The following is an 11013-nucleotide window of genomic DNA, read 5'->3' as shown; positions in this document are numbered from 1 at the left end:
GCGAGGTTGGAAGCAGGAGACTGGGGGCGAAGCGAGGTTGGAGACTGGAGACTAGGGGCGGGGCGAGGCTGGAGATTAGGGGTGGGGCGAGGCTGGAGGCTGGAGGTGACGCGAGGCGAGGGTGGAGGCTGAAGACTGGAGGCGAGGCTGGAAGTGACGCGAGGCGAGGCTGGAGACTAGTGGCGAGGCTGGAGACGCGAGGCGAGGCTGGAGGCTGGAGACGCGAGGCGAGGCTGGAGGCTGGAGACGCGAGGCGAGGCTAGAGGCTGGAGACGCGAGGCGAGGCTGGAGGCTGGACACGCGAGGCGAGGCTGGAGGCTGGAGACTAGGGGTGAGGTTGGAGACTAGAGGCGGGGCGAGGCGAGGCTGGAGACTGGAGGTGAGGCTGTAGACCGGAGACTGGGGGCGGAGGCGAGGCTGTAGACAGGAGACTGGGGGCGAGGCGAGGCTGTAGACAGGAGACTGGGGGCGAAGCGAGGGTTGGAGGCAGGAGACTGGGGGCGAAGCGAGGTTGGAGGCGAGGCGGGAGGCTGGAGACTAGGGGCGGGGCGAGGCTGGAGATTAGGGGTGGGGCGAGGCTGGAGGCTGGAGGTGACGCGAGGCGAGGGTGGAGGCTGAAGACTAGAGGCGAGGCTGGAGGTGACGCGAGGCGAGGCTGGAGACGCGAGGCGAGGCTGGAGGCTGGAGACGCGAGGCGAGGCTGGAGACGCGAGGCGAGGCTAGAGGCTGGAGACGCGAGGCGAGGCTGGAGGCTGGAGACGCGAGGCGAGGCTGGAGGCTGGAGACGCGAGGCGAGGCTGGAGGCTGGAGACTAGGGGTGAGGCTGGAGACTAGAGGTGTGGCGAGGCTGGAGGCTGGAGACTGGAGGTGAGGCTGGAGACCGGAGACTGGAGGCGAGGCTGGAGGCAGGAGACTGGGGGCGAGGCGAGGCTGGAGGCAGGAGACTGGAGAATAGGGGCGGGGCAAGGCTGGAGTCTAGAGGCGGGGTGAGACGAGGCTGGAGACTAGGGACGAAGCTGGAGGCTGGAGACTGGGGGCAAGGCTGAAGGCTGGAGAGTAGAGGCGAGGCGAGGTTGGAGAGCAGAGGCGAGGCGAGGCTGGAGACGCGAGGCGAGGCTGGAGGCTGGAGACGCGAGGCGAGGCTGGAGGCTGGAGACGCGAGGCGAGGCTGGAGGCTGGAGACGCGAGGCGAGGCTGGAGGCTGGAGACGCGAGGCGTGGCTGGAGGCTGGCGATTAGAGTGGAGGCTAGGGACTAGAGGCGAGGCCGGAAGCTGGAGGACTGGGGTTGAGGCCGGAAGCTGGAGACTGGGGGTGAGGCCGGAAGCTGGAGACTGGGGGTGAGGCCGGAGGCTGGAGACTAGGGACGAGGCGAGGCTGGAGGCTGGGGGCGAGGCTGGAGGCTGGGGGCGAGGCCGGAGGCTGGGGGCGAGGCGAGGTTGGAGACTGGAGGCGAGGCTGGAGGCTGGAGACTAGGGGCGAGGCGAGGCTGGAACTGGAGAATGGGGGCGAGGCTGGAGACTGGAGACTATGGGCGAGGCGAGGCTGGAGGCTGGGGGCGAGGCAGGAGACTGGGGGCGAGGCAGGAGACTGGGGGCGAGGCTGGAGGCAGGAGACTGGGGACAGGGCGAGGCTGTAGACGGAGTGGGGCATGGCTGGAGGCTGGCGATTAGAGTGAAGGCTGGAGACTAGAGGCGAGGCTGGAGGCTGCAGACTAGGGGCGAGGCGAGGCTCGAGACTAGGGGCAAGGCTGGAGGCTGGAGACTGGGGGCGAGGCCGGAGACTGGTGGCGAGGCGAGGCCGGAGGCTGGGGGCGAGGCGAGGCTGGAAGCAGGAGACTGGGGGCAGGGCGAGGCTGGAGACGGAGCGGGGCGTGGCTGGAGACGCAGCGGGGCGTGGCTGGAGGCTGGCGATTAGAGTGGAGGCTGGAGACTAGAGGCGAGGCTGGAGACTAGGGGCGAGGCGAGGCTGGAGACTAGGGGCGAGGCGAGGCTGGAGACTAGGGGTGAGGTGAGGCTGGAGGCCGGAGACTGGGGGCAGGGCGAGGCTGGAGACGGGGCGTGGCTGGAGGCTGGAGATGGTGGGGCGTGGCGGGAGGCTGGAGACTAGAGGCGAGGCTGGTGACTAGAGGCGAGGCTGGAGGCTGGAGACTGGGGGCGAGGCTGGAGACTAGGGGCGAGGCTGGAGGCTGGAGGCTGGAGACTGGGGGCGAGGCGAGGCTAGATGCAGGAGACTGGAGACGAGGCGAGGCTGGAGACGAGGCGAGGCTGGAGACTAGAGGCGAGGCTAGGCTGGAGGCTAGAGACTAGGGGCGGGGCGTGGCTGGAGGCTGGAGACTAGCGGCGGGGCGTGGCTGGAGGCTGGAGACTAGGGGCGGGGCGAAGCTGGAGGCTGGAGACTAGGGGCGGGGCGAAGCTGGAGGCTGGAGACTAGAGGCGAGGAGAAGCTGGAGGCTAGAGGCGAGGCCGAAGGCTGCAGACTAGAGGCAAGGCGATGCTGGAGGCTGGAGACTAGAGGCGAGGCTGGAGACTAGAGGCGAGGCGAGGCTGGAGACTAGAGGCGAGGCTGGAAGCTGGAGTCTGGAGAGGCGAGGAGACTGGAGACTAGGGGTGAGGTTGGAGACTAGAGGCGGGGCAAGGCGAGGCTGGAGACTGGAGGTGAGGCTGTAGACCGGAGACTGGGGGCGAGGCGAGGCTGTAGACAGGAGACTGGGGGCGAAGCGAGGTTGGAAGCAGGAGACTGGGGGCGAAGCGAGGTTGGAGGCGAGGCGGGAGGCTGGAGACTAGGGGCGGGGCGAGGCTGGAGATTAGGGGTGGGGCGAGGCTGGAAGCTGGAGGTGACGCAAGGCGAGGGTGGAGGCTGAAGACTAGAGGCGAGGCTGGAGGTGACGCGAGGCGAGGCTGGAGACTAGAGGCGAGGTGAGGCTGAAGGCTGGAGACTGGAGAATAGGGGCGGGGCAAGGCTGGAAACTAGAGGCGGGGTGAGACGAGGCTGGAGACTAGGGACGAAGCTGGAGGCTGGAGACTGGGGGCAAGGCTGAAGGCTGGAGAGTAGAGGCGAGGCGAGGCTGGAGAGTAGAGGCGAGGCGAGGCTGGAGAGTAGAGGCGAGGCGAGGCTGGAGACGCGAGGCGAGGCTGGAGACGCGAGGCGAGGCTGGAGACGCGAGGCGAGGCTGGAGGCTGGAGACGCGAGGCGAGGCTGGAGGCTGGACACGCGAGGCGAGGCTGGAGGCTGGAGACTAGGGGTGAGGTTGGAGACTAGAGGCGGGGCGAGGCGAGGCTGGAGACTGGAGGTGAGGCTGTAGACCGGAGACTGGGGGCGAGGCGAGGCTGTAGACAGGAGACTGGGGGCGAGGCGAGGCTGTAGACAGGAGACTGGGGGGCGAGGCGAGGTTGGAAGCAGGAGACTGGGGCGAAGCGAGGTTGGAGGCAGGAGACTGGGGGCGAAGCGAGGTTGGAGGCAGGAGACTGGGGGCGAAGCGAGGTTGGAGGCGAGGCGGGAGGCTGGAGACTAGGGGCGGGGCGAGGCTGGAGATTAGGGGTGGGGCGAGGCTGGAGGCTGGAGGTGACGCGAGGCGAGGGTGGAGGCTGAAGACTAGAGGCGAGGCTGGAGGTGACGCGAGGCGAGGCTGGAGACGCGAGGCGAGGCTGGAGGCTGGAGACGCGAGGCGAGGCTGGAGACGCGAGGCGAGGCTAGAGGCTGGAGACGCGAGGCGAGGCTGGAGGCTGGAGACGCGAGGCGAGGCTGGAGGCTGGAGACTAGGGGTGAGGCTGGAGACTAGAGGTGTGGCGAGGCTGGAGGCTGGAGACTGGAGGTGAGGCTGGAGACCGGAGACTGGAGGCGAGGCTGGAGGCAGGAGACTGGGGGCGAGGCGAGGCTGGAGGCAGGAGACTGGAGAATAGGGGCGGGGCAAGGCTGGAGTCTAGAGGCGGGGTGAGACGAGGCTGGAGACTAGGGACGAAGCTGGAGGCTGGAGACTGGGGGCAAGGCTGAAGGCTGGAGAGTAGAGGCGAGGCGAGGTTGGAGAGCAGAGGCGAGGCGAGGCTGGAGACGCGAGGCGAGGCTGGAGGCTGGAGACGCGAGGCGAGGCTGGAGGCTGGAGACGCGAGGCGAGGCTGGAGGCTGGAGACGCGAGGCGAGGCTGGAGGCTGGAGACGCGAGGCGTGGCTGGAGGCTGGAGACGCGAGGCGTGGCTGGAGGCTGGCGATTAGAGTGGAGGCTAGGGACTAGAGGCGAGGCCGGAAGCTGGAGACTGGGGTTGAGGCCGGAAGCTGGAGACTGGGGGTGAGGCCGGAAGCTGGAGACTGGGGGTGAGGCCGGAGGCTGGAGGACTAGGGACGAGGCGAGGCTGGAGGCTGGGGGCGAGGCTGGAGGCTGGGGGCGAGGCCGGAGGCTGGGGGCGAGGCCGGAGGCTGGGGGCGAGGCGAGGTTGGAGACTGGAGGCGAGGCTGGAGGCTGGAGACTAGGGGCGAGGCTGGAGGCTGGAGACTAGGGGCGAGGCGAGGCTGGAACTGGAGAATGGGGGCGAGGCTGGAGACTGGAGACTATGGGCGAGGCGAGGCTGGAGGCTGGGGGCGAGGCAGGAGACTGGGGGCGAGGCAGGAGACTGGGGGCGAGGCTGGAGGCAGGAGACTGGGGACAGGGCGAGGCTGTAGACGGAGTGGGGCATGGCTGGAGGCTGGCGATTAGAGTGAAGGCTGGAGACTAGAGGCGAGGCTGGAGGCTGCAGACTAGGGGCGAGGCGAGGCTCGAGACTAGGGGCAAGGCTGGAGGCTGGAGACTGGGGGCGAGGCCGGAGACTGGTGGCGAGGCGAGGCCGGAGGCTGGGGGCGAGGCGAGGCTGGAAGCAGGAGACTGGGGGCAGGGCGAGGCTGGAGACGGAGCGGGGCGTGGCTGGAGACGCAGCGGGGCGTGGCTGGAGGCTGGCGATTAGAGTGGAGGCTGGAGACTAGAGGCGAGGCTGGAGACTAGGGGCGAGGCGAGGCTGGAGACTAGGGGCGAGGCGAGGCTGGAGACTAGGGGCGAGGCGAGGCTGGAGACTAGGGGGTGAGGTGAGGCTGGAGGCCGGAGACTGGGGGCAGGGCGAGGCTGGAGACGGGGCGTGGCTGGAGGCTGGAGATGGTGGGGCGTGGCGGGAGGCTGGAGACTAGAGGCGAGGCTGGTGACTAGAGGCGAGGCTGGAGGCTGGAGACTGGGGGCGAGGCTGGAGACTAGGGGCGAGGCTGGAGGCTGGAGGCTGGAGACTGGGGGCGAGGCGAGGCTAGATGCAGGAGACTGGAGACGAGGCGAGGCTGGAGACGAGGCGAGGCTGGAGACTAGAGGCGAGGCTAGGCTGGAGGCTAGAGACTAGGGGCGGGGCGTGGCTGGAGGCTGGAGACTAGCGGCGGGGCGTGGCTGGAGGCTGGAGACTAGGGGCGGGGCGAAGCTGGAGGCTGGAGACTAGGGGCGGGGCGAAGCTGGAGGCTGGAGACTAGAGGCGAGGAGAAGCTGGAGGCTAGAGGCGAGGCCGAAGGCTGCAGACTAGAGGCAAGGCGATGCTGGAGGCTGGAGACTAGAGGCGAGGCTGGAGACTAGAGGCGAGGCGAGGCTGGAGACCAGAGGCGAGGCTAGAAGCTGGAGTCTGGAGAGGCGAGGAGACTGGAGACTAGGGGTGAGGTTGGAGACTAGAGGCGGGGCAAGGCGAGGCTGGAGACTGGAGGTGAGGCTGTAGACCGGAGACTGGGGGCGAGGCGAGGCTGTAGACAGGAGACTGGGGGCGAAGCGAGGTTGGAAGCAGGAGACTGGGGGCGAAGCGAGGTTGGAGGCGAGGCGGGAGGCTGGAGACTAGGGGCGGGGCGAGGCTGGAGATTAGGGGTGGGGCGAGGCTGGAAGCTGGAGGTGACGCAAGGCGAGGGTGGAGGCTGAAGACTAGAGGCGAGGCTGGAGGTGACGCGAGGCGAGGCTGGAGACTAGAGGCGGGGTGAGACGAGGCTGGAGACTAGGGACGAAGCTGGAGGCTGGAGACTGGGGGCAAGGCTGAAGGCTGGAGAGTAGAGGCGAGGCGAGGCTGGAGAGTAGAGGCGAGGCGAGGCTGGAGAGTAGAGGCGAGGCGAGGCTGGAGACGCGAGGCTAGGCTGGAGACGCGAGGCGAGGCTGGAGACGCGAGGCGAGGCTGGAGACGCGAGGCTGGAGGCTGGAGACGCGAGGCGAGGCTGGAGGCTGGAGACGCGAGGCGAGGCTGGAGGCTGGAGACGCGAGGCGAGGCTGGAGGCTGGAGACGCGAGGCGAGGCTGGAGGCTGGAGACGCGAGGCGAGGCTGGAGGCTGGAGACTAGGGGTGAGGCTGGAGACTAGAGGTGTGGCGAGGCTGGAGGCCGGAGACTGGAGGCGAGGCTAGAGACTCGGGGTGAGGCTGGAGACTTGGGGCGAGGCGAGACTGGAGACTAGGGGCTAGGCGAGGCTGGAGACAAGGGGTGAGGTGAGGCTGGAGACTAGAGGCGAGGCTGGAGGCCGGAGACTAGAGGCGAGGCTGGAGGCCGGAGACTGGGGGCAGGGCGAGTCTGGAGACGGGGCGTGGCTGGAGGCTGGAGATGGTGGGGCGTGGCGGGAGGCTGGAGACTAGAGGCGAGGCTGGTGACTAGAGGCGAGGCTGGTGGCTGGAGACTAGGGGCGAGGCTGGAGACTAGGGGCGAGGCTGGAGACTGGGGGCGAGGCGAGGCAAGGCTAGAGACTGGGGGCGAGGCAAGGCGAGGCTGGAAGCTGGAGACCAGGGGCGAAGCTGGAGGCTGGAGACTAAGGGCGAGGCAAAGCTGGAGGCTGGAGACTAGGGACGAGGCAAAGCTGGAGACTGGGGGCGAGGCGAGGCTGGAGACTGGGGCCGAGGCGAGGCGAGGCTGGAGACTGGGGCCGAGGCGAGGCGAGGCTGGAGACTGGGGCCGAGGCGAGGCGAGGCTGGAGACTGGGGCCGAGGCGAGGCGAGGCTGGAGACTGGGGCCGAGGCGAGGCGAGGCTGGAGACTGGGGCCGAGGCGAGGCGAGGCTGGAGACTGGGGCCGAGGCGAGGCGAGGCTGGAGACTGGGGCCGAGGCGAGGCGAGGCTGGAGACTGGGGGCGAGGCGAGGCGAGGCTGGAGACTGGGGGCGAGGCGAGGCGAGGCTGGAGACTGGGGGCGAGGCGAGGCGAGGCTGGAGACTGGGGGCGAGGCTGGAGGCTGGAGACTAGGGGCGAGGCGAGGCTGGAGACTGGGACCGAGGAGAGACTGGAGAATGGGGGCGAGGCTGGAGACTGGGGGCGAGTCGAGGCTGGAGGCTGGAGACCGGGGGCGAGGCTGGAGGCTGGAGACCGGGGGCGAGGCTGGAGACCAGGGGCGAGGCTGGAGGCTGGAGATTAGAGGCCAGGCTGGAGACTGGGGATGAGGCGAGGCTGGAGACTGGGGGCGAGGCGAGGCTGGAGACTGGGGGCGAGGCGAGGCGAGGCTGGAGACTGGGGGCGAGGCGAGGCGAGGCTGGAGACTGGGGGCGAGGCGAGGCGAGGCTGGAGACTGGAGGCGAGGCGAGGCTGGAGACTAGGGGCGAGGCGAGGCTGGAGACTAGGGGCGAGGCGAGGCTGGAGACTGGGGCCGAGGAGAGACTGGAGAATGGGGGCGAGGCTGGAGACTGGGGGCGAGTCGAGGCTGGAGGCTGGAGACCGGGGGCGAGGCTGGAGGCTGGAGACCGGGGGCGAGGCTGGAGGCTGGAGATTAGAGGCGAGGCTGGAGACTGGGGATGAGGCGAGGCTGGAGACTGGGGGCGAGGCGAGGCTGGAGACTGGGGGCGAGGCGAGGCGAGGCTGGAGACTGGGGGCGAGGCGAGGCGAGGCTGGAGACTGGGGGCGAGGCGAGGCGAGGCTGGAGACTGGGGGCGAGGCGAGGCGAGGCTGGAGACTGGGGGCGAGGCGAGGCGAGGCTGGAGACTGGGGGCGAGGCGAGGCGAGGCTGGAGACTGGGGGCGAGGCGAGGCGAGGCTGGAGACTGGGGGCGAGGCGAGGCGAGGCTGGAGACTGGGGGCGAGGCGAGGCGAGGCTGGAGACTGGGGGCGAGGCGAGGCGAGGCTGGAGACTGGGGGCGAGGCGAGGCGAGGCTGGAGACTGGAGGCGAGGCGAGGCTGGAGACTGGAGGCGAGGCGAGGCTGGAGACTGGGGGCGAGGCGAGGGTGGGGACTGGGGGCGAGGCGAGGGTGGGGACTGGGGGCGAGGCGAGGGTGGGGACTGGGGGCGAGGCGAGGCGAGGCGAGGCTGGGGACTGGGGGCGAGGCGAGGCGAGGCTGGAGACTGGGGGCGAGGCGAGGCTGGAGACTGGGGGCGAGGCGAGGCTGGAGACTGGGGGCGAGGCGAGGCGAGGCTGGGGACTGGGGGCGAGGCGAGGCGAGACTGGGGACTGGGGGCGAGGCGAGGCTGGAAACTGGGGGCGAGGCGAGGCGAGGCTGGAGACTGGGGGCGAGGCGAGGCGAGGCTGGAGACTGGAGGCGAGGCTAGAGACTGGGGGCGAGGCGAGGCTGGAGACTGGGGGGGGCGAGGCGAGGCTGGAGACTGGGGGCAAGGCGACGCGAGGCTGGAGACTGGGGCGAGGCGAGGCTGGAGACTGGGGCGAGGCGAGGCTGGAGACTGGAGACTGGGGGCGAGGCGAGGCGAGGCTGGAGACTGGGGGGCGGGGCGAGGCTGGAGACTGGGGGGCGGGGCGAGGCTGGAGGCTGGAGACTGGGGGCGAGGCGAGACTGGGGGTGAGGCGAGGCTGGAGACTGGGGGCGAGGCGAGGCGAGGCTGGAGTCTGGGGGCGAGGCGAGGCGAGGCGGGAGACTGGGGGCGAGGCTGGAGACTGGAGGGGCGAGGCGAGGCTGGAGACTGGGGGCGAGGCGAGGCTGGAGCCTGGGGGCGAGGCGAGGCTGGAGACTGGGGGCGAGGCGAGGCGAGGCTGGAGCCTGGGGGCGAGGCGAGGCTGGAGACTGGGGGCGAGGCGAGGCGAGGCTGGAGACTGGGGGCGAGGCGAGGCGAGGCTGGAGACTGGGGGCGAGGCGAGGCGAGGCTGGAGACGGGGGGCGAGGCGAGGCTGGAGACTGGGGGCGAGGCGAGGCTGGAGACTGGGGGGCGGGGCGAGGCTGGAGACTGGGGGCGGGGCGAGGCTGGAGACTGGGGGCGGGGCGAGGCTGGAGACTGGGGGCGAGGCGAGGCGAGGCTGGAGACTGGGGGCGAGGCGAGGCGAGTCTGGAGACGGGGGGCGAGGCGAGTCTGGAGACGGGGGCGAGGCTGGAGACTGGGGGGCGGGGCGAGGCTGGAGACTGGGGGGCGGGGCGATGCTGGAGACTGGGGGCGAGGCGAGGCTGGAGGCAGAAGACTGGGGGCGAGGCGAGCCAGGGGGCGAGGCGAGGCTGGAGGCAGGAGAGTCGAGGCGAGGCTGGAGACAGGAGACTGGGGGCAGGCGAGGCTGGAGACGGGGCGGGGCGTGGCTGGAGGCTGGCGATTAGAGTGGAGGCTGGAGACGAGGGGCGAGGCGAGGCTGGGGGCGAGGCTGGAGGCTGGGGGCGAGGCGAGGTTTGAGACTGGGGGCGAGGCGAGGCTGGAGACTGGCGGCGAGGCGAGGCGAGGCTGGAGACTGGGGGCGAGGCGAGGCGAGGCTGGAGACTGGGGGCGAGGCGAGGCGAGGCTGGAGACTGGGGGCGAGGCGAGTCTGGAGACGGGAGGCGAGGCTGGAGACTGGGGGGCGGGGCGAAGCTGGAGACTGGGGGGCGGGGCGATGCTGGAGACTGGGGGCGAGGCGAGGCTGGAGGCAGAAGACTGCGGGCGAGGCGAGCCAGGGGGCGAGGCGAGGCTGGAGGCAGGAGACTGGGGGCGAGGCGAGTCTGGAGACGGGGGGCGAGGCGAGTCTGGAGACGGGGGGCGAGGCGAGGCTGGAGACTGGGGGGCGGGGCGAGGCTGGAGACTGGGGGGGCGGGGCGAGGCTGGAGACTGGGGGCGAGGCGAGGCTGGAGGCAGAAGACTGGGGGCGAGGCGAGCCAGGGGGCGAGGCGAGGCTGGAGGCAGGAGAGTCGAGGCGAGGCTGGAGGCAGGAGACTGGGGGCAGGCGAGGCTGGAGACGGGGCGGGGCGTGGCTGGAGGCTGGCGATTAGAGTGGAGGCTGGAGACGAGGGGCGAGGCGAGGCTGGGGGCGAGGCTGGAGGCTGGGGGCGAGGCGAGGTTTGAGACTGGGGGCGAGGCTGGAGGCAGGAGACTGGGGGCAGGGCGAGGCTGTAGATGGAGTGGGGCGTGGATGGAGGCTGGCGATTACAGTGGAGTCTAGGGACTAGAGGCGAGGCGGGAAGCTGGAGACTGGGGGTGAGGCCGGAAGCTGGAGACTGGGGGTGAGGCCGGAAGCTGGAGACTGGGAGTGAGACCGAAAGCTGGAGACTGGGGGTGAGGCCGGAGGCTGGAGACTAGGGACGAGGCGAGGCTGGAGGCTGGGGGCGAGGCCGGAGGCTGGGGGAGAGGCGAGGTTGGAGACTGGAGGCGAGGCTGGAGGCTGGAGACTAGGGGCGAGGCGAGGCTGGAACTGGAGAATGGGGGTGAGGCTGGAGACTGGAGACTATGGGAGAGGCGAGGCTGGGGGCGAGGCTGGAGGCTGGGGGCGAGGCAGGAGACTGGGGGCGAGGCAGGAGACTGGGGGCGAGGCTGGAGGCAGGAGACTGGGGACAGGGCGAGGCTGTAGACGGAGTGGGGCATGGCTGGAGGCTGGCGATTAGAGTGAAGGCTGGAGACTAGAGGCGAGGCTGGAGGCTGCAGACTAGGGGCGAGGCGAGGCTCGAGACTAGAGGCAAGGCTGGAGGCTGGAGACTGGGGGCGAGGCCGGAGACTGGTGGCGAGGCGAGGCCGGAGGCTGGGGGCGAGGCGAGGCCGGAGGCTGGGGGCGAGGCGAGGCCGGAGGCTGGGGGCGAGGCGAGGCGGGAAGCAGGAGACTGGGGGCAGGGCGAGGCTGGAGACGGAGCGGGGCGTGGCTGGAGACGCGGCGGGGCGTGGCTGGAGGCTGGGTATT

The sequence above is a fragment of the Mobula birostris genome, chromosome 1, assembly GCF_030028105.1.
Source record: "Mobula birostris isolate sMobBir1 chromosome 1, sMobBir1.hap1, whole genome shotgun sequence".
Classification (NCBI taxonomy): Eukaryota; Metazoa; Chordata; class Chondrichthyes; order Myliobatiformes; family Myliobatidae; genus Mobula; species Mobula birostris.
Note: the sequence above shows the minus strand (reverse complement) of the source record.